This window comes from Schistocerca gregaria, chromosome X, assembly GCF_023897955.1.
Source record: "Schistocerca gregaria isolate iqSchGreg1 chromosome X, iqSchGreg1.2, whole genome shotgun sequence".
NCBI classification, from domain to species: Eukaryota; Metazoa; Arthropoda; class Insecta; order Orthoptera; family Acrididae; genus Schistocerca; species Schistocerca gregaria.
The window spans coordinates 174,517,351-174,541,073 of NC_064931.1; positions in this window are offsets into that span (position 1 = coordinate 174,517,351).

Consider the following 23,723-nt stretch of genomic DNA (forward strand, 5'->3'; position numbering starts at 1 on the left):
TATTCAATCTGTATATTGAGCAAGCAGTGAAGGAAACAAAAGAAAAATTCGGAGTAGGTATTAAAATCCATGGAGAAGAAATCAAAATGTTGAGGTTCACCGATGACATCGTAATTCTGTCAGAGACAGCAAAGGACTTGGAAGAGCAGTTGAACGGAATGGATAGTGTCTTGAAAGGAGGATATAAGATGAACATCAACAAAAGCAAAACTAGGATAATGGAATGTAGTCGAATTAATTTGGGTGATGCTGAGGGAATTACACTCCTGGAAATGGAAAAAAGAACACATTGACACCGGTGTGTCAGACCCACCATACTTGCTCCGGACACTGCGAGAGGGCTGTACAAGCAATGATCACACGCACGGCACAACGGACACACCAGGAACCGCGGTGTTGGCCGTCGAATGGCGCTAGCTGCGCAGCATTTGTGCACCGCCGCCGTCAGTGTCAGCCAGTTTGCCGTGGCATATGGAGCTCCATCGCAGTCTTAACACTGGTAGCATGCCGCGACAGCGTGGACGTGAACCGTATGTGCAGTTGACGGACTTTGAGCGAGGGCGTATAGTGGGCATGCGGGAGGCCGGGTGGACGTACCGCCGAATTGCTCAACACGTGGGGCGTGAGGTCTCCACAGTACGTCGATGTTGTCGCCAGTGGTCGGCGGAAGGTGCACGTGCCCGTCGACCTGGGACCGGACCGCAGCGACGCACGGATGCACGCTAAGACCGTAGGATCCTACGCAGTGCCATAGGGGATCGCACCGCCACTTCCCAGCAAATTAGGTACACTGTTGCTCCTGGGGTATCGGCGAGGACCATTCGCAACCGTCTCCATGAAGCTGGGCTACGGTCCCGCACACCGTTAGGCCGTCTTCCGCTCACGCCCCAACATCGTGCAGCCCGCCTCCAGTGGTGTCGCGACAGGCGTGAATGGAGGGACGAATGGAGACGTGTCGTCTTCAGCGATGAGAGTCGCTTCTGCCTTGGTGCCAATGATGGTCGTATGATTGTTTGGCACTGTGCAGGTGAGCGCCACAATCAGGACTGCATACGACCGAGGCACACAGGGCCAACACCCGGCATCATGGTGTGTGGAGCGATCTCCTACACTGGCCGTACACCTCTGGTGATCGTCGAGGGGACACTGAATAGTGCACGGTACATCCAAACCGTCATCGAACCCATCGTTCTACCATTCCTACACCGGCAAGGGAACTTGCTGTTCCAACAGGACAATGCACGTCCGCATGTATCCCGTGCCACCCAACGTGCTCTAGAAGGTGTAAGTCAACTACCCTGGCCAGCAAGATCTCGGGATCTGTCCCCCATTGAGCATGTTTGGGACTGGATGAAGCGTCGTCTCACGCGGTCTGCACGTCCAGCACGAACGCTGGTCCAACTGAGGAGCCAGGTGGAAATGGCATGGCAAGCCGTTCCACAGGACTACATCCAGCATCTCTACGATCGTCTCTATGGGAGAATAGCAGCCTGCATTGCTGCGAAAGGTGGATATACACTGTACTAGTGCCGACATTGTGCATGCTCTGTTGCCTGTGTCTATGTGCCTGTGGTTCTGTCAGTGTGATCATGTGATGTATCTGACCCCAGGAATGTGTCAATAAAGTTTCCCCTTCCTGGGACAATGAATTCACGGTGTTCTTATTTCAATTTCCAGGAGTGTAGATTAGGAAATGAGACACTTAAAGTAGTAAAGGAGTTTTGCTATTTGGGGAGTAAATTAACTGATGATGGTCGAAGTAGAGGGGATATAAAATGTTGGACTGGCAATGGCAAGGAAAGCGTTTCTGAAGAAGAGAAATTTGTTAACGTCGAGTATAGATTTAAGTGTCAGGAAGTCATTTCTGAAAGTATTTGTATGGAGTGTAGCCATGTATGGAAGTGAAACATGGACGATAAATAGTTTGGACAAGAAGAGAATAGAAGCTTTCGAAATATGGTGCTACAGAAGAATGCTGAAGATTAGATGGTTAGATCACATATCTAATGAGGAAGTTTTGAACAGGATTGGGGAGAAGAGAAGTTTGTGGCACACCGCCACCAAAAAAATTTCGGGTAACCGCCAGTGCTGAAAAAATGATGGTGTCCATGTTCTGGGACAGCGAGGGCGTAGTCCTTACCCATTGCGTTCCAAAGGGCACTGCGGTAGCAGGTGCATCCTACGAAAATGTTTTGAAGAACAAATTCCTTCCTGCACTGCAACAAAAACGTCCGGGAAGGGCTGCGCGTGTGCTGTTTCACCAAGACAACGCACCCGCACATCGAGCTAACGTTACGCAACAGTTTCTTCATGATAACAACTTTGAAGTGATTCCTCATGCTCCCTACTCACCTGACCTGGCTCCTAGTGACTTTTGGCTTTTTCCAACAATGAATGTGGCCGCACATTCACCAGCCGTGCTGCTATTGCCTCAGCGATTTTCCAGTTCTCAAAACAGACTCCTGAAGAAGCCTTCGTCGCTGCCATGGAATCATGGCGTCAGCGTTGTGAAAAATGTGTACGTCTGCGGGGCGATTACGTGAGAAGTAACGCCAGTTTCATCGATTTCGGGTGAGTGGTTAATTAGAAAAGAAATCGGAGGCCTTAGAACTTGAATGCACCTCGTAATGTGGCGTAAGGCCGTCGCATTGAACGGAGGATATGATGAAGAATAGGATTTTGTAGCCTAAAGGGTGGGGAATAATATGGTGTATTAGAATCTTGTGTAAAGCGTGTTGCATTTCTTATTGAATGCTCTGCGTATACGTTTGAAATAAACTGTTCCGGAGACGTGCCTCCACAAAATACAGACAGCTATTGGGGAGCCATGGAGATTGGAGAATCTGCATTCTGAGTATGGATGGACTGAAATAACTGTCAGTTCTGTCCCTGTGGTTGGACATGAACGTTTTTTACTTCTGAAGTCGTGCTCAGATTAAGTGCAGAGGTATGAGGCATTATGATGGTAGCTGCCATGGGGGGATGGCTGATCGGTAATTTTGTATTCCAAAGTAGGGACGTGGAAAGTGGAGATGTAGAAGAAGCTGCTCTTGTTAATAGAAGGCAGCTCTTCGTGGAAATAACAAGCTTCTTGAAAGGAGAATGAACTACATCGTTTCTGTGAGATCTTCTGTGCTTGAATTCTTCATTTGTGTGGCCATCGTGTCCGTAGTTGCTTTATAATTCTCGAGGGAATGTTTGTTCTGTCGTTGCAACTACAAATATGCGTGATTTTTTTCACCAGACGCGTTTCGTTTTATTGAGGTAAAGCATCATCACTGGTCTGTAATTAAGTTATTTACATTTTGATGAGCTTTTAGATCGAAAAACAGATCGTTAAGAATAGGTGATTAAGTGCAGAAGTATGAGGCATTATGATGGTAGCTGCCATGGGGGGATGGCTGATCGGTAATTTTGTATTCCAAAGTAGGGACGTGGAAAGTGGAGATGTAGAAGAAGCTGCTCTTGTTAATAGAAGGCAGCTCTTCGTGGAAATAACAAGCTTCTTGAAAGGAGAATGAACTACATCGTTTCTGTGAGATCTTCTGTGCTTGAATTCTTCATTTGTGTGGCCATCGTGTCCGTAGTTGCTTTATAATTCTCGAGGGTATGTTTGTTCTGTCGTTGCAACTACAAAAATGCGTGATTTTTTTCACCAGACGCGTTTCGTTTTATTGAGGTAAAGCATAATCACTGGTCTGTAATTAAGTTATTTACATTTTGGTGAGCTTTTAGATTGAAAAACAGTTCGTTAAGAATAGGTGATTAAGTGCAGAGGTATGAGGCATTATGATGGTAGCTGCCATGGGGGGATGGCTGATCGGTAATTTTGTATTCCAAAGTAGGGACGTGGAAAGTGGAGATGTAGAAGAAGCTGCTCTTGTTAATAGAAGGCAGCTCTTCGTGGAAATAACAAGCTTCTTGAAAGGAGAATGAACTACATCGTTTCTGTGAGATCTTATGTGCTTGAATTCTTCATTTGTGTGGCCATCGTGTCCGTAGTTGCTTTATAATTCTCGAGGGAATGTTTGTTCTGTCGTTGCAACTACAAATATGCGTGATTTTTTTCACCAGACGCGTTTCGTTTTATTGAGGTAAAGCATCATCACTGGTCTGTAATTAAGTTATTTACATTTTGATGAGCTTTTAGATCGAAAAACAGTTCGTTAAGAATAGGTGATTAAGTGCAAAAGTATGAGGCATTATGATGGTAGCTGCCATGGGGGGATGGCTGATCGGTAATTTTGTATTCCAAAGTAGGGACGTGGAAAGTGGAGATGTAGAAGAAGCTGCTCTTGTTAATAGAAGGCAGCGCTTCGTGGAAATAACAAGCTTCTTGAAAGGAGAATGAACTACATCGTTTCTGTGAGATCTTATGTGCTTGAATTCTTCATTTGTGTGGCCCTCGTGTCCGTAGTTGCTTTATAATTCTCGAGGGTATGTTTGTTCTGTCGTTGCAACTACAAAAATGCGTGATTTTTTTCACCAGACGCGTTTCGTTTTATTGAGGTAAAGCATCATCACTGGTCTGTAATTAAGTTATTTACATTTTGGTGAGCTTTTAGATCGAAAAACAGTTCGTTAAGAATAGGTTGATTTGTACTTATGGTGAGCATTCGGCTGATTTCTCGCTTACATCGGGAAATGCCGTCTGCTAGCACATCTTTGTTTTTTTGTGTTAGACACTGACACATTTCGTCTAATTTTTAGATGTTCTGCAGCACTATGCATTTCTTATGTTTTTCACAACACACCAAGTATCAGAAATTCCTCTCAACTGGTAGAACATAAAATAGACACTAAATACCTGAACATTGCTCTTCTCTGATGTAGAAAGTATGTACAGTCGCATCCCTGTTAATGAAACCATACAAATAATTGAAGAAAACCTGAAAACACACAACCAGCTACCTCATGAGCACACAAATGAAACGATAAAATTATTACAGTTCATAACACAACAGAATTATTTGGAATTCAATCAAGAATACTACATACAAGAAGAAGGTTTATCCATGTATTCACCTATTTCAGGAACATTAGCGAACATTTTCATGAATCACATAGAAAAATTAATATTTGAAGACATAATAACAAAGAAAAGCTACAACGTCATCTACTGGCGCAGATACATGGATGACATACATGCATGGTAGATGAACCTAAAAACAGAATACAGTAACTACACAAAGACATAAATAATGTACACAAAACATAAAGTTCACAATAGAAGAAGAATAAGATAACACACTCAACTTTTTAGACATAACCATAAGGAAAGGCAATAATAAACACACATTTGACATATACAGAACACCCACAACAAGTGACAAAAGAGTCTGCCATTATAAAACAAGTAGCATTAAAAATGGACGCAAATAAGCAATAGTAGACAAACTAAACAAAAAATTAAGAGACAAATAATGAAAAAAACTTACCAAACCACACTAACTCATACAACTTGCACTACAACAAAAAAGGCATACAATGACCTTCCACAACAAATTCACTCATAAAATGGGTAACATACTCAAAAAACAATGTATAAACATTGCTTACAAAACAAATAATTCCATACAAAAGCAAATTCCAAAATTAAAAACCAGACAGATACCAACAATGTGGTATCTTATCAGCTCAGCTGCAGAGATCGAGAGAAGATATACATTGGAATGACTGGCAGGGCATTCGACGTAAGATATAGAGAACACATCAGAGCACTTAAATACGGAACAAATCATCCAACATATGCGGATCATCTAAAAGAAGAACACCATAGACCATGTTGAAAACGATATGAACATCATAAAAATCAGAAAGACGGACACCTCCTCTCTTTCCAAGAAAATTTCTACATACAAAAAGCTGTAACACTAATAAACCGTCTCAATGACCAAATAAATATTGGATACCAGACTCTATATAGAATAATTAATGAAATTACATGAAAAGGAAAAGATCCTTTTCCATCCTTCACCCCCTCCCACACTCCCACAACCCCCTGCACCTCACAGTTCCATTTCACTTCTCGCTCCTCACCTTCTCTTCTAACTCACTCCCCATCACACTGCCATATACTTATGTCCACTCATCATAGTTTCCCCCTTCCCACCGCCGCCTCCCCAAAAAAATCCCTCCATCGCTATTCCTTCTCTAGTCTTACACAGTACGTAAATACACAGAAACATAATGAAATAGAATTACACACATACAATAATCTAATTAAATTATGTTGTAGATAAAAGACAAAGTAATATAAAGTTTATCTTGGCAACACTACAACAACACATAGTTGAAGTAAACAGTGTGTTGTGAAAAATATATGAAATGCATAGTGCTGCAGAACATCTAAAAATTAGACCAAAAGTGTTAGTGTCTAACACAGAAAAACAATGACCTGCTAGCAGTCGGCATTTCCCGATGTAAGCGAGAAATCTGTACAAATCAACCTATTCTTAACGAATTCTTTTTCGATCTAAAACCAAATCAAAATGTAAATAGCTTAATTACAGACCACTGATGATGCTTTGCCTCAATAAAACGAAACGCGTCTGGTGAAAAAATCACGCATTTTTGTAGTTGCAACAACGGAACAGAAACACCCTCAAGACTTACGTGCTTGATTTTCTGTGAGTGTTAGATCTGTCTTGCTTTGAACATTGTATTGACAATTTTTCTTTGCTCAGTTTTTTGATGAAATTACAATGTTGTAGCTGGGAAGCTAAGTGGTGACAGCTAAGTGGATAATGGGAGCAGTGCATATTTCACGTGGGGGGGGGGGGGGGGGGGGGGGACCGAGGTATCTGCACCGGGCGGAAATTTCAGTGTACGTCTAATTCATATTCTTGACGAAAAAACCTTATTTCACAAAGCGCCTAGCATCCAGCACACGTTGGTCTATCGATTATGTATATGATTTTGAATCGCATACCTGCTGGTATTTGAACAGATTTTAACTCATTCTAAGTTGATTTCTGAGTGAACCATGTCTCTGCCAGGGGAATCCCCGTCGCATTTAGAAATAAAAAAAAACTTTCCCGTAGACAAAAGGGGACTGAGCCGAATAAACCCGAACGGGTGAATGCCAATCGCTGTTTATCTATGTGATTCATTGGATGTGCGAACGATCAGCGTTGTTATAATTATTAGCGAAATGCATAGATTCAGACTACGAGAGTGGAAATAAACGACTATCGGGAATAGCATGTAATGAAGATTACATATTATCTTCTCGGTGTATCCAAGGAAATGTAATTTTGACAGAAAATTTTTGCCAGATAGCTACACCACCAGTTGTACGCTCGCAGTTCGCAGCTGCTTTGTTTTAGTCTCGGAATACCGCCGAAAACGCGTTGTACGAACACATAATAACGCCTAACCGGAGAAAAAACGCGGGAAAACTGAACCTGTGATTCTGACAGGGTTAGTGGCGTTAACCGGAGAGTAAGTTTTCAAAATGGCAAGAATAGTTACAGAATTAGTGATGACAAGATTGTTTGTTAGAACGAGTAAAGGAGAAGGTTCAAAATGGTTCAAATGGCTCTGAGCACTATGGGACCTAACATCTATGGTCATCAGTCCCCTAGATCTTAGAACTACTTAAACCTAACTAACCTAAACACAGCACACAACACCCAGTCATCACGAGACAGAGTAAGTAAGGAGAAGGAACAGGGACATCCTGCAAATTATTTGGAGGATGTGATGTCCGGAATTAAAAAAAAAAAAAGGAGGGTGGTAATTTTTTTTGTTTTTTGTTTTGTTGTTGGAAGGAAAGAAAGAAAAATGGGTGAATAAAGGTGAAGGGAAGTGGTTCTATTTTTACTGGAATGAACTTATTGATGGACATCACAAAATTTTATTTTACCTATATTTTTTTTTTACTCATCGAAGAAGACAACACAACACACATAAAAGAAATCATCACACTAAATTTATCCACAGAATGATCGTTTCACAAGACACTTTCTAGCTCGACTGACTCTTAAGACTGCACAAGACTCGACTGACTCTACTCTCTCTCTGGACCACAGCCTCTTCACGTCCCTCTGGACCATAGATTTTTACTGTGATTGGCACGCCGATTATTTAATTAATCGTACAGCCGCTGGGCGCGCGCTTGGAGCGTCATTTAAATGGTGTTAAACGCACACCGCGATACGCGTGGGCTAGCGGTGTCTTACAGGTATCGGCACACAGCCCCCTCTACTGGTGCGTAAGTTTTTCAAACTTCGCAGCAGTACCAGATTTGAGTTGACGAACAAGGTTGTGCAGTGTTTGCACCAGCATTATACAACATTTTCAAACATATGACAAGTACATACATATATAAAGAATTATAGCCTAAAGTACAAAGTTTAAGTAAATATACATAAATTGTTGCACATTACAAAATAGCCACTTTGAAATTGATCAATGGATGATTCATTTTTTTTTTTTAGAGAGATGCCTGCACCGTTGGCAGTCCTGTTATTAAAACAATAGCTACTACCCTGTATTCACAGTTCTTATTGTGTCGACCAGTGAGCACTATGCTTTGCCTCAGTTCAGTGTGGTGCGTCGTGCGAAGCACAGTAAAAGTCACAGCACCACAACTTTGTTTACTTTACAGTTTGCACATCAGGACAGTAAGTAATGAATCTGCTTACGACAAAAGAACACAAAAGGTCATACAATTTGGTTTTAAGTTGTCGATGACAACAAAGTTCATGTCAGTATTGTTGGTGTTTAAGAGTGGCTGTGCGTGCACGAGTGCAGTAATTTTGATAAAGTGGTCCATCCACCACGCACCGCGGCACTGCGTACAGCCTCGCGCTCGGGTCCGCTGTTGAGGTATAATAGGCGGTGACACGTCTGGCGGCGCCACCCCTTACGACGGACGCGACAGTAATGGTAGCCGCATCCGAAGACCGTACAACGCAGACTTCCAAGCACTTTCCAAGGTAGGGATCACTGTGATACGCATCATTGCACTTTATCGTAGAATTTGAGATTAAACTTATCACTTTGTACGGAAAACACTTTTCTATCATATTTTTACTCTTGACTGGTTGATTTCTCTTTATCAACACTATTTGATTTTTTTTTACACTGTTCAGAAGGGAGGTTCGACGTCCTGTTCCTTCTGAGAACACATTTTCACAGACACTTCACTTTTGAGCAAAATTACACTTTGCATCTTTTCTCCTTTTATATTAGGTGCACATAGTAAGACTGTTTTGTGTGTAGCCTTCACAAGAGGACATTTAAGTTTTGAATAGGCAAGTTCAAACTTACATAGAAAAAATGGACATGTACATATACAGAAAATGATTACCTACTATAGACATGAAATTCAATATACATAATACAAATGAACTTCTTCGTAGCTAAGTTGCTACATAGCCATTGAAATACTTTGCTAGTCGTGACCTGTGAAACTCTCCCAAAATTCATATTTATATAGAGAATACTAGTTGTTTACATCTTCAAAAACTTACAATTAGACATGTTTTGCTAGTCGTGTCCTGTGAAACTTTACCAAATTCAGATTTATATTGAGATTGCTAGTTGTTTACATTTACAAAATTTTACAATTAGACATGACATGACATATTTATGTACACGAAATTCAGGTTGTGCCATCTATTTCTTGCTGTGCATGTGCACTAACGGAGTACTATCTCCTTCTTTACAGAATATTGAAATCTATGGCATCTGCCATCAAGAATTCTGCAAAACTCGACGAGAGACCCTAAGTGCTGCAAATTATGAATGGACAAAATATACAAAAGAATAGTGCAAAAACCTCACTACCCCACTATCCATCGTCCAGCAGTGGGCAAGGAGGTGGGAGTAGGATCAAGATAGAAGGATTGGGTTATATTCATATTTACAAAATCTTCATCAATACAGTAGTGTTTTCAGACATGTGTGCGACGAATAGTGTATCTGTTTGCGTAACGTATGCATCATAAACTTTGCCATTGCGCAAGTGTCACTGACTTTAAGCCAATTCATGTTGTATTCAGTTTCATCCTTTAAAGTTGATCCGAATTGCTGTTTAAGAAAAAAGAAATTCAATGATCATTGTCAATCACTTCCTGTAAATCAGTCAAAGATTTTTGCAAGAATCAATGTGAATACCGTATATGGTTTAATTCACTCGTTGAATCAGTCATGTTTAGGTAAATACGCGCTTAATGACACGGTAGTTTATATTCCTGAAAAAAATTCGGTCAGTAAACGTACTAATAAATGACTATAGGATCCTTCCATAAGAGGTGTACTTTAGTGAGTATCACGTAGTAAAATAAATATATGAATTTCCTGTAGGTAAAGGAAAATGAATGCGCTTTAGTTTCCATAAAGACAAGAAAATCGCTGTGTCCACGAAGACAGCTGCGTCGTACTGCTTCACACACAAATCTTCAAAAACTTATCCACTTTGCTGAAAGAGAAAGAAAAATCTCATACACTAAAGTATGTTTTCTTGTAATCGTGAATTGTACGTCGTACCGGTAGTCGTGTAGTTTTTGTTTCCTGGTCGAGAACATGAGCAGAGAGCGGGAGACTTCGTATCCTGGCAATTGTTTTATGAGAGTCGCATTTTCTTAACTCTGGTCCAGACAGAACGACATAAAATTGCATAACTTATATACTATCCCACTTACACAAATACATATGTCCATGTCCTCACAGTATCAAGTAATGAGTGCTAGATTTCACCTAAATTACTTCACAGGATAAAAACATTTTTTTAAAATAGTGTTAATGTTAGTGAGTTCATAAGTTCGTAACCATTAAACACGACCTTTGTAAATGTGGAATACGAATCTTACGAAGGCAGCCTGCATGCATGGTACTACACAATTAGCCTGTGTAAAGAATGAGATTCTATAACGACAGCAATTTTTATTCGCTACGTAAGCAGATTATTTATTTCGCTATGGCTGATAAACATTTTTCCTCCACAATGACCTATGTACAAAATTTACGTTAGTTACGATGGAGAGCACACAAACTCTTTATGCCAAGCGTGAGATAATGGTTTTTTAAATAGGGTACATACCAAATAAGTTTTTCTTTCTCCTTTTTTATTGCCTACACGGCGAATCATTTCTCATTAACATCTATCAGTATTCATACACACGTATCGTTTTCATTCATACAGCTACATATAATTAATATTCACCTTTCTTCTCATAGAACAGCTTCAATATAAATCGCAAATCATCAAATAATACTACGTGGTGGCATCATTGGCTCACACACAACGAAATCCTCATCATCATCATAAAAACTACCTTATAAACTAAAATTCACATTCATTCTTTCACACTCATTTCAGCACAATCATTCACTCATGCTGGCGTATAGTATAGCATTCTGGTGGCTCTCAAATTCATCACAGTTATTAACATAATAAAATCTTTTTTCTTGTACATAGTTTCCTGTTCTAGAAAATACCTGTTTAAGGAGTAAGTTTGGTCGCTAACTTCGTTGTCCTTGGCTAGTAGTCAAATTATTCGTAGCATAGTGAATATAACGTAGATTAAATAGTTCTTGGATTGCATGTAATGTTTAACGTAGATTTGCTATAGTTTAATGCGTTATGATTCTTTGCATTGACTAACAATTAACACTAACATTTTAGCTGTAACTAGCACATCCTTTCTCTTACTTTACATACTGCTTTAAGTGGTGGTGGGCGTAAAGTCCTTTAACTTTCTGTGTTGTAGGGTATGCTAATAAATAACATCCAGGGTGAGGAATATCGACGACCCGGTATGGACCTGAGTAAACTAATTGCCATTTCTTAAGCAAACGTTTTAGCCTCGTAGATTTGGGATGGGTTGTGAGCAATACCAAATCATCAATTTCGAACACACGTGTCGGTCTGACCCGTTTATCAAATTTTTTCTTCCGGAGCTCCGCAGTGTGTGCCAGGGTAATGGCAGGTTGCCTTACCTTTTCCTGCAAAGAAATATCGTTCGAAGACAACTTAGGCAGGGGACTTGACCATGAGTTTTTTTCTGGTTCGTCTGATAATAACTCGGCAGGTGAGAATCCGGTTGAACTATGTGGCAAATTGTTCACAATGTACTCGAACGGAGCGAGGTATTCTATCCATTTGGAATGTTTTGTAGAAGAATGGATGCGCATAAATTGATTAAATTCTTTAAAAATTCGCTCAACGGGGTTACCCTGTGGGTGAAATCGGGAAGTAAGAACATGTTTAATATCGGAATCTTGCAGAAATGATTTCCACTTTGCACTCGTAAAGTACGATGCATTGTCCGTCAGGACAGCGACAGGTTTTCCGACGCGGGCTAGGTAGTCGGCCGAAAAGCGTCGAATGATAGCCGCAACAGTGGCTGTGCGCAAGGCGTACAATTTCACATACTTAGTAAAAACGTCCAATATAGCCAAAATGTATTTAGCACCACCGCGGGATTGTGGATAGGGTCCGCCAATGTCTACGGAAATCAAATCAAGCGGTTGCTTTGGAAGAATGGGATGCAATTCAATTGATGCATGTTTGTTCAAATATTTTGCCTTCTGGCAAATGATACATTTTTGAATGACCTGCAGGACTCTACGTCGCATGTTAGGAAAATAGCAGAAGCGTAGGATCTTGGCGGCACATTTATTAATGCCATAATGTCCCCAGGTTTTGTGGGTGAACAAAATGAAGTCGTCAACATAAGCTTCCGGTAAACATACCAACCAACGCTCTGACACGAGATGGGAACGATGAAACAGTACACCATTGTTGATCTTGTAGTAATTTTGAAGATTAGAATTTGAATTCTGACATAATTTTGTTTTTACTGTAGACCACCTAGGATCGGCATCTTGTAACTGTGCAAAATCCCTGCAGATTCGGTGATAGTAGCGGTTGTAGGATTCGTCATACATTAACATGACCTGAAAGTCGGAAGTTTGCTCATGCAAATCTGAAAGATTTTTCGCATCGTGCGGAAGACGAGAAAGAGCGTCCGCAACAATATTGGTTTCGCCGGAGATGTAAATAATTTCGAAATCGTATTCTTGTAACGACAAACACCAACGAGTGAGCCGGGAATGAAGTAATTTGCAAGACAGTAAAAATGATAAAGCTTGGTGGTCTGTATAGATGCGTGTATGTTTTCCCCAGAGAAAATATTGAAATTTTCGCATAGACCAAATAATTGCAAGGGTCTCGCGTTCCGTAACTGAATACGATCTCTCGCATTCAGTTAAGGTGCGACTGGCAAAACTGATAGGTTTTACTATTGTTCGATCATGTTCAACAGACAGTTGAAACAAAAAGGCCCCAAGTCCATAAGATGACGCATCGGTCGATAGGCAGAAGTCTTTTGACATGTCCGGATGACAGAGGTGTGGTGCGTGGATTAATGATTGTTTAATTTTTTCAAAATCGGCCTGACATTCTGTAGTCCATCGCCAAAGGGAATTTTTCTTTAGAAGATTTAGATGTGGGCTGTTAAGAGCTTTCTGTGTCACGAACTTTCTGAAAAATGACGAAAGACCCAAAAATGCTTTAAGTTGTTTTTTGGTTCTGGGTGCAGGAAAGTTGGGAATTGCTTCAGTCTTTTTAGAGTCCGGCCTGATGCCTTCCGGCGTGATGATGTGGCCAAGGAACTTAATCTGTTGTCGGGCGAACCTTGATTTTTCCAAATTGATTGTCACGCCTGCATCGGCGAATTTAATCAAAATTTGTCTTAGAAGATCGACATGTTCTTCCCAGGTGGCAGTCGCCACAACTAAATCATCCACATAGGGAGTGATTTGTGAAAGTAAATCTGGCCCGAGGACGTCGTCAAGCGCCTCGATAAAGATTCCTGCACTTATTCGTAACCCGAATGGCAAAACACGGAATTGGTATGATCGTCCTTCGCACAAAAATGCGGTATATTTACGTGATTCAGGATGTAGAAGAACCTGGTAGTAGGACGATCGCAGGTCGATTTTAGTCAGAAATTTGGCGTTGTGAAATTTCAGGAGTTGTTCGTCCAGATTTACAGGGCGAGTATTTACCGGTATAATAATTTTGTTGATTTCGCGTGCATCGAGAACAAGACGCACGCTTCCATCGGGTTTCGAAACTGACAACAAAGGGTTGCAATACGGCGAGTGCGAATTTTCTATGATTTTCCAACGTAGCATTCTGTTAATTTCCTGCATAACCGCTGGTTTTTTAGACCACGGTATATTGTAGTGTGTACGACAAAATGTTAGGTGGGGTTTGACATCCATCTTGTACACATATCCACGTATGATACCAGGTTTATCTTGAAAGACTACTGAAAATTGTTGAAGAAGGTGAAACAGATTCTGTTTTTGCAAATCAGTTAGATTGTAGGCTTCGGCACACTTTTCCCACAGAGTTTTACTATCAGCATTGTAAGAAGAATTGCAATTGTTTGTCATAGAAAAATTAGTGATGGGCACAGATTGTACTTTCAAGTGACGTACGTCCCGATAAGAATTGTTGTTATTAATTGTTTTAGATAAAGGTATCAAAATTCTTTGCTTTTCAACCGTCAATTGACAGATACCATTCCCTAAGTCAATCACTGCTCGATACTGATTTAAGAAATCGATGCCGAAAAGACATGGAACTGTTAAATTATCCACAACAAGGAAATGATAACGAACATGCACGTTGGAAACAACAAAAGTTAGAAGAGCTTGTAATTTGACATTTTTTTGATTTGTTTCCAGTGGCACCGATGATTCGGCAGTTCTGCACTGGAAAAGTCGGAAGTTTAGAACCTTTATCTAGATCCAAGTACAGGGAACTAGAAATCACGCTTGCTGACGCTCCAGTGTCGAATAACACTTCTACAATGGATTTCTCTAACGATAAAACAGCAGTTGCCTGAACCGTTACCTTTACTTTGTCGTTATTACTAGACTTATTATTCTCGGCAAGAAGGTCATGTTCCATTGTGTGTCCGTCTTGGAATCTCAAAAAACAATTTGCAAGATTATTTGCGCCCGTGCTCACGTTCTCGACCGGGGGTTGGGCGCTTACGCCGGTCTGCTCATGTTTTCCGTCGCGTTATTAGGCGACGCATTTTGGTCATCACTTACCTCAATAATATTTATCCTTTGTTCATGGACATGTTTGGTATTCGGTGGAGTTTGATTACCGCAGTCCTGATTATTAGCATTGTTTGTTGGTACAAAGTGTCGTGCATTCGGAAACATATAATTGTAGTTGTGTGGTGTATAGTTCGGGTTTCCCCACTGCGGGGGTGGATAACTGACTCTAGAATTTTGACAATTTGAATTATTCTGCTGATATGGCGAATTTCTCTCAAAATAACCAGGGTTGTATCTTCCATCCTGACGTCTGTTTTGATTGTTGTTGTTTCGGTTACGGTTGTTGTTGCCTCTGGAGTACTGATTGTTGTTGAAACTACCATTGCGTCTGTTGCCATTACTATTACTTTTTCGGTAAAATTGACCATTACCAAAACTGTTGTAATTGTTGGAATTTTGGAACCGGGGATCGCAAGATTGCTGCGAATATTGTGTGAAGTTGGGCTGTTGTGATTTTTGCCCCTGATTTTGAGGAAGCGGGTTTGCATTCCACATGTTACCGCTGTTGTTATTTTGATTGAAATTATGGCAATTGTTTTGGCGAGAGTTGGAATTAGCATTATAAATATGTGGAGTGTTCCCTGAATCTCCTCTAAACACAAGGTCTACTTCATTCAAATGATCTAGAAATTTCTTGATGTTAGTTTCCGGAACACCAATTAATTGTGTCCGGTAATGCAGGGGTAAATGACTTTTTAAGGTGTTAATCACATCGGCAAGATCGGCCGGTTTTGACCAATAAAGTGTTTTGTCCAGGTATCTTTCAAAATATTGACGCAAAGTTTCTTTACGAGGGTTGTATGGTTCGGGATTGTGAACTTCACGTCGAAGTTGTTTTTGCTCATGTTCTGACCAGAATTCCTGCAGAAAAGCCTCTTCAAATTGCTTGAAAGTTAAATTTTGCCTTTTTATTTCAGCTCCCCATCTGGATGCTCGCCCCCTCAACAGATTACTTACAAAAAAATCTTTTCCGCATCTGACCAGTTGTGCGGAAACATTCCGTCAAAAGACCTAATAAAAACAATCGGGTGCACCGCTTGGGTATCATCGGAACTGAACGTTGGAAAATAGGCATGTTTAATCATGTTATCGTCAACAATACCGGCAGGCACTATAGGGCCTGAACTATTGTTCCCTGGTGAAACTTCATGGCACAAGGGTGGTTGAGAATTACTGTTTTGTGCGATCACTGAGAGCGGCTCTGTTTGATGTTTTTCGCTCGCAAGTGATTCGCTGTTACACTGTGGAACAAACTGCACAGTGAAATTAGGCGGTGAATTCGTTGTGAGTGGGGTTGTAGGCGGAACAGTAACTACGTTAGAATCCGGAGTTAATAACTGAGAAATTTGGTTTTTTAAAGTGTTGGTCTCGGTTTGCACCTGCGACATGGCCTGGTGTAAAATCTCTTTTGTAGCGGTTTCTACCCTTTGCTCAATGAGCTTGTTGCAAATACCACATTCGTGCACTAATTTTTCTGCAATGTTTGCGTTACACTCTAAAGAAAGCGATTCTGTTTTTTCCTCCAAATGGGAAATTTTTTCTTTCATTTCTAATTGTTGTAAGCATACTACGCTAACTTGTTGAGTAATACCTTCGATATCCATCGAAATTTTACTTTGTGAGGTGGTTTGATTTTGCACGAAATTCTGAACTAGATCATTGACCTGAGCCTGAGCGTTCGTGACCTGATCCAACTTGGTTTTACATGACTGCATTTCGGAATTTGTCACTGTTTGATATTTAACAAAGGAATTTTCGTGAGTGTTTACACGACATGACAATTCGTTGAAACTTTCGGTCAATTGTGTCGTTTTTGAATTAAGTTCTGAGATTTGGTTAGCCTGTTTTTCCAGAGTAGATGTTACCTCAGAAGACAATTGATCGATTTTGCTGTTTAATTCTTTTGTACTCTGCTCCTGTTTATCAAATCTAGTGTCTAGTTTATCAAACCTTTCATTAAGGATGCTATCCATACTTCGCGTAAGAAGTTGTATTAAAATTCCGTACTGATTCGGATCAATGTTTGTATCATTGTTCCTTTCACTAGAGTTGTGCAAATTAGGATCGGAGTGGGAAATCCCTAGTTGGACACGTCTACTATCGTTTTCCATAGGGTCAGGATTATTGGGTGTGTCACCTGATGAATTACTTTCGTTACTTAGTATTATTTGATGTGATACACCTGCAGTAAATTCCATAGATTCTGGGCTGGAAAAGCCTAGGAAAGGGGGTGCTGATGATACAGTAGCATCACCGTTATCAGTTTGCTGTTGCTGTTGTTCCATTTTTGCCAATAATTAACAAACGTGAAATATACAAATAGTACACCCAGAATGGCGATGGCTTGCAAAGTACAAAAGATAAATAAAATTTAAATAGTTAGACGCTAATAACTATTACTTGATAGAATTTCCAAAAATGTCTGAATTATTATTGTGGTTGTAACCGTATTCGCGTAGCTAATCTGAAAGTGGTGACATGACGTAGCAAACAGGATTGACTCATAACAATGACTTCTGCATATCTTACTGTTGAATTTCAATGTTACAATAATAGAAATTCCATTGACAAAGGGTATGATTCTTGTTTAGGGAAAGGCATGGGAAATGGGAATAAAAGTTAAGCATAGGCGGGAGGCGCACGCTGGACAATGGCATAGCAGAACAAATGCTTTTGCACTACTCACCGCGCTGCGTTGAAGCTTGCAGAAATCTTGTTAATCTTGAAACAACGTTAGCTCTCGTTTTCATATTGGGCATGAAAGAGAAAATTACAGTTTTTTTAGCCAATGTACAAGACAATAAATATTACTACACGTATGATTTTACTTTAATTTGCCCTTGTTAAGTTCATTCCAGTAAAATCCGAAGATTGGCGTCCTGTATACGGTCGCCAGTGTGATGTCCGGAATTAAAAAAAAAAAGGGTGGGTGGTAATTTTTTGTTTTTTTATTTTGTTGTTGGAAGGAAAGAAAGAAAAATGGGTGAATAAAGGTGAAGGGAAGTGGTTCTATTTTTACTGGAATGAACTTATTGATGGACATCACAAAATTTTATTTTACCTATATTTTTTTTTTACTCATCGAAGAAGACAACACAACACACATAAAAGAAATCATCACACTAAATTTATCCACAGGATGATCGTTTCACAAGACACTTTCTAGCTCGACTGACTCTTAAGACTGCACAAGACTCGACTGACTCTACTCTCTCTCTGGACCACAGCCTCTTCACGTCCCTCTGGACCAGAGATTTTTACTGTGATTGGCACGCCGATTATTTAATTAATCGTACAGCCGCTGGGCGCGCGCTTGGCGCGTCATTTAAATGGGGTTAAACGCACACCGCGATAGGCGTGGGCTAGCGGTGTCTTACAGGTATCGCCACAAGGAATATGTCGAGTTCAAATTTTTTTAAAAAAGTCGTACCACTACTTTTCGATCTCATGCTTGAGAAACTGGAGCGTATGGATGAAATGTGAAACTATTCCCTAATATAAAACGTTTTGTTTGTATTAGGCCTAATGGGCCTATATTGGTACTTAGTGTATTACGTTCCTTCGTGTTGTTTATGTAGCTGAAGTAGATAAAAATAACCATTTGTGCCAAAACAGCCACGCTTATTTTGCGTGTGTTACAATTGCTGCAATATTAGAAAGGCCTATTTCGTTTTATCTAGCAGATAGTGACAAAATAGACGCAATCAAATCGAGAAACCACCCGAGTCTTGGGTAGTGTTCGTATTAACAGCTTTTTCAGTTTTAGACAACGACATTTTGATTTTTCATGTAGCAAAACGTTTGACGAACTTTGATCAGGTGATAGATTCTTTCGCAGAAAGGAAAGCAGGTCAGGTAAGGCTGTAGCAAGATGAGAGAGAAGAAAAATGCTGGGACCCAAGGACTGAAGAAATGTGTCCTGTCTTGCTTGTCTTTACTGGTTTTATGCTTCCTGTGTTTAATTTTATGCCACACAATAAAGAGTACAGATTTTCTGAAGCGTTCTTATTCTCCCAGTCACAAATAATCCAACTGAGTTTTAACCGTGAGAGTTTTTTTTCTTTTTTTGTGGGAGTAGGTTGTCCAACCGGCCGACTGATACCAGGAGAGGCACCGCAGGACAATTTAACTTCCACTGTCGCGAATATAGGTTTGGTGGCTTCCGTTACAAAATATACACGTTTGAATGCCACAGAGCGAAATACAGTGACGTGCGATATAAGAATGCAGTGTGAAGAAGAGGTTGTGGCACTACACTTTGGCACGCTTAAAAACGAAAAACATTCCTAATTCCTACATTTCCTCGAACGTATATGTTTCATATATCCAAGTCTGCAAAAAGACGTGCGCTGCTAAATGAACATATTTTTTTAACATCGATTTTTAAATAATTGTTGGCGGCTTATCTTAAACGCTCGAAGGGTCGGGGGGCGGGGGGGGGGGGGGGGCATTCTCAAGTTTTTGCATCGGTTCGGAAATATCGTAGATCCGGCGCTAGTAATGAGGGTGCTAAGAGCTACAGAATAGTAATGTGTGACGCTGTTTTTATCCATTCTGACGAGCGTTGACTTAACTGTTCCGGTTATACTGAAGTGTTGGCAGTTGATCCAGGTCCGCTGATAAAATGTTCGCGTAATGGTATAATTGCCTCGTGAATACATTGATACTCGGTATCACGACCACGAGCTGCGAAAATAAGAAATCGTCTATGACGTCTATTAGAGGTTCTTTCGTCGTTGAGGGAGAAATAAATAGAGAAAAACTGATAGATCCAATGGTGTTCCTTTGGTGCCTAAATGCTCAATCAATTCCTTTCTCATATAATCTAAAACCGTTGCTTCAGCATTTTTCGACTTCTTAATTACTTTATCAAGTTCTTACATGACGATGTGAGGTTGCTAGTCTCGATATCTGTTTGTCATTCCCTTCTGTTGTATTTATGCGAGCCATAATTTTTCAGTGAAGCGAGAGCTGATGAGCAGTAACACAGGGAGACAGGCTGATGTTACCAGACCCTATCTCGAATGCAGTAGTTTAATTTACAATAGCCTCCAAGAATTTTTACTAGTTTAGGACATGCTGAACACTTTATGGACTGATATCAAACGATTTCGTTAATCTACCATTACTGTAAACGCTTCAGCTACCTTTCTCTATCAGAGGGTTTAGCCGATACACAGAACGATATTCACTTAACACAGCATTAAATGACATCCAGGAACATAATTCGCGTTCCATCTATATGCTGGGAGTTGATAGTCTGGAACTATTTTTGATAGTTTCCTCGGCAATTAAGTGCTCTACCTACTTAACCAGTTGTTCATTCTCACTCAGTATTCAATCAAATTATGATTCACAAAATAATAAAATTAAATTTTGTTCGGTGAAGCAGAAAAATGCTGGGTTAAAAGATGTGTAATTCAGAAATTTCGTAACTTTCTTCACTTTCAAATCTAAAACGTACTGATTTATTGTTAGGAGAAGACACAATGAAGAAGAGTTCTTAATATTTCCTTTACGATTTTCGGTACGGCAATTTAAAGACGAGGAAAAACGTAGATGCATTATAGTAGTCCTCTAGCCAGCCTGGAATCTACAGCTAATTCTGTGCGCCTCCAGGAAGTAACTAGACGATCACGGAGTTGCCAAACACATCGTGCGATGTTGCCAATTTTGCTAGGCACTACCCAGCCGTTGGTTTCCCTGAGTGGGCTTGGGAGTGAGGAATGTAGCTTGGCGTCTCAAAGATGCGCTGCCGAGTTGCCCACGGGCCGAAATATCAACAGTATTAGCCAATGATTTCTACTTTTATTTCTATAGTGAGACGTGGGGCTAGAGCGTAGCTATTAATAACACTCAGATGCACCGGCTGCTAGCTGAAAATCGTATATTAACAGCTGTCACAGTTATTATTGTTTTTCTTTCTTAAATCCTCCTTCACCAAACATGATTCACTATTTTTTGGAGTGTCTACGGTGGTTGCAGTGTAAGTATTACTTGTACTTAACACATCTTTCGATATTTATAGACGCAGAAAAGGTATTTCTTGGGACCACTGTCATTGGTACTACCCAGAAAATAGAGGAATTCAAATGAGGAGACGACAATAGAGCAGCGATTGCAAAACGCGAACATCCACAGAGAAACTACTCCGTGAGCTACAAGTAATATGAAGCCTCAAATCATTCAAGCGAACTGTGCAAGGGAACAATGTGCACGAGCGGTTCTAGGCGCTTCAGTCTGGAACCGCGCGACCGCTACGGTCGCAGGTTTGAATCCTTCCTCGGGCATGGATGTGTGTGATGTCCTTAGGTTAGTTTGGTTTAAGTAGTTCTAAGTTCTAGGGGACTGATGACCTCAGATGTTAAGTCCCATAGTGCTCAGAGCCATTTTTGAACAATGTACAATTATCGAAATATTTCGCTGTAAAGGCATAAACAAATTAAAATAGGGAGTGGAAATAGGAACACAGTACGCTAACAGCACAGCCTTTAATTTCTCATTCTAAAGTAAAACTGTCGTTCAGTCTATAGTAATCAGAAGAACGCAAAGTAACCTCTACCCCTAATAATAACAAAAAAATTATCAGTGATGCTTTTTTCATAAAAGCGAAAATGTTATTATGAATAAAGTGTTCAATTTTCAGTATTAGTATGACAGAAACAGACGGAAATAGCAGAAAGAGATTCATCTAGTTGAATGTGGGCCACATTCGCAAAGTAATGCCTCGCAGCCAGTGCAATTTTTTCTCACGTTATTGCCTGGTTGTATGATATTAATGACTTCTCTAGGCCATCACAATAATTACATAAGAATCATTGAAGAGCAATTTCTAGAACCGACTGTTATGTACTGTGGCAAGTTGCGAAATACTGTTGCGCTCATTGTTTGATCTCAAACGTTGAAGCGTTGAACATCTCCCAAAATAATCATAAAACTTGTTGACCGCTGTACAGGTTTAATAATGCCTTGAGCACATTTACTTGTCTGCCAAAGCAGCTCACCAGCTCTTTTTTTAACTGAAAACACTTGGATACGCGACTAGTGTAAAACTAGAACCACCATTAGGCATGAAACTAGCTGTCTCCCAGCTGACATCAGCATGTACAAACATGAAAAAGCCATTGGAACATCGTAAAATGACGCCATACTACCGTCCTGCAATGTAATTAGAAATTTTAGCAAAACAAGAAAGCAAGGCACAAAACAAGAAAGCAAGTCAAAGTATATAACGTGGTTTATTCCCAGTTTCAAATGGCTCTGAGCACTATGGGACTTAACATGTGAGGTCATTAGTCCCCTAGAACTTAGAACTAAACAAGAAAGCAAGTCAAAATAAATAACGTGGTTTATTCCCAGTTTCAAATGGCTCTGAGCACTATGGGACTTAACATGTGAGGTCATTAGTCCTCTAGAACTTAGAACTACTTAAACCTAACTAACCTAAGGATATCACAAACATCCATGCCCGCGGCAGGGCTTGAACCTGCGACTGTAGCGGTCGCGCGGTTCCGGACTGAAGCGCTTAGAACCGCTCGGTCACACTGGCCGGCTATTCCCAGTTTAACGAGCCTCATAACGACCACCAACTCGAATAGTTATTTGCTCTATAAGGCCACATTCGCTTAATTGCCCCATCTTCTTCTGTCTCCACACTTTATACTTTAAAGAACAAAACTACTGATTACTTATCAACAACGAAATCCCCCATAGTAAGCTCAAGCTCTTCTGCACCAAATCACGACTCTCGCCTTCAGTAATGTCGGATACTGGTCGCTCACATACGCAAACAGAAATTATTCTCGCAGTCTTTCCATACTCGAAATGAGGTTGAGTATCCCTCTGGGTCTAACGGTGTGACCGGGTTGTTTGATGCGCCATGTCACGTAATGCGCGGCCCCTCCCGCCGGAGGTTCGAGTCCTCCCTCGGGCATGAGTGTGTACGTCGTTCTTAGCATAAGTTAGTTTAAGTAGTGTGTACGTCTAGGGACCGATGACCTCAGCATTTGGTCCCTTAGGAATTCACAGACATATGAACATATAAATCTGGTTTGTGTGGCCGCTATGACCCCTCCTCTATCCCCGACGAGGGAAACAACCGACTCGCCGATTCCATTAGTCCACAGCGGTCGTTGAAATTTTTGATTCATGCACATGCCGGCCGCGGTGGCCGAGCGGTTCTAGGCGCTCCAGTCCGGAATCGCGCGACTGCTACGGTCGCAGGTTCGAATCGTGCCTTGGGCATAGATGTGTGTGATGTCCTTAGGTTAGTTAGGTTTAAGTAGTTCTAAGTTCTAGGGGACTGATGACCTTATCCCATAGTGCTCAGAGCCATTTGAACAATTTGATTCATGCGCATTTTCGCTAATCGGCGCTGTAGCTATAGTTTGTTTGGCATCGTGCTACACACACTGGCCAGTACGCTAGTCTAGCCTCCTGCGTCCCTAGAAGTACTACTCTATAACGTTATGATCAAAGCTCAAGTAACTCTCTCACTGTAAACATAAGAAAATTTCTCATGATGTCACGGGAAACCGTCACATCAAGTCCAGAACAGCTGAGAAAAGTGGATTCCCATAATTAATTGTTGTATACGAACAGAGGCATACAGCTTAGCTATCAACCCTAGC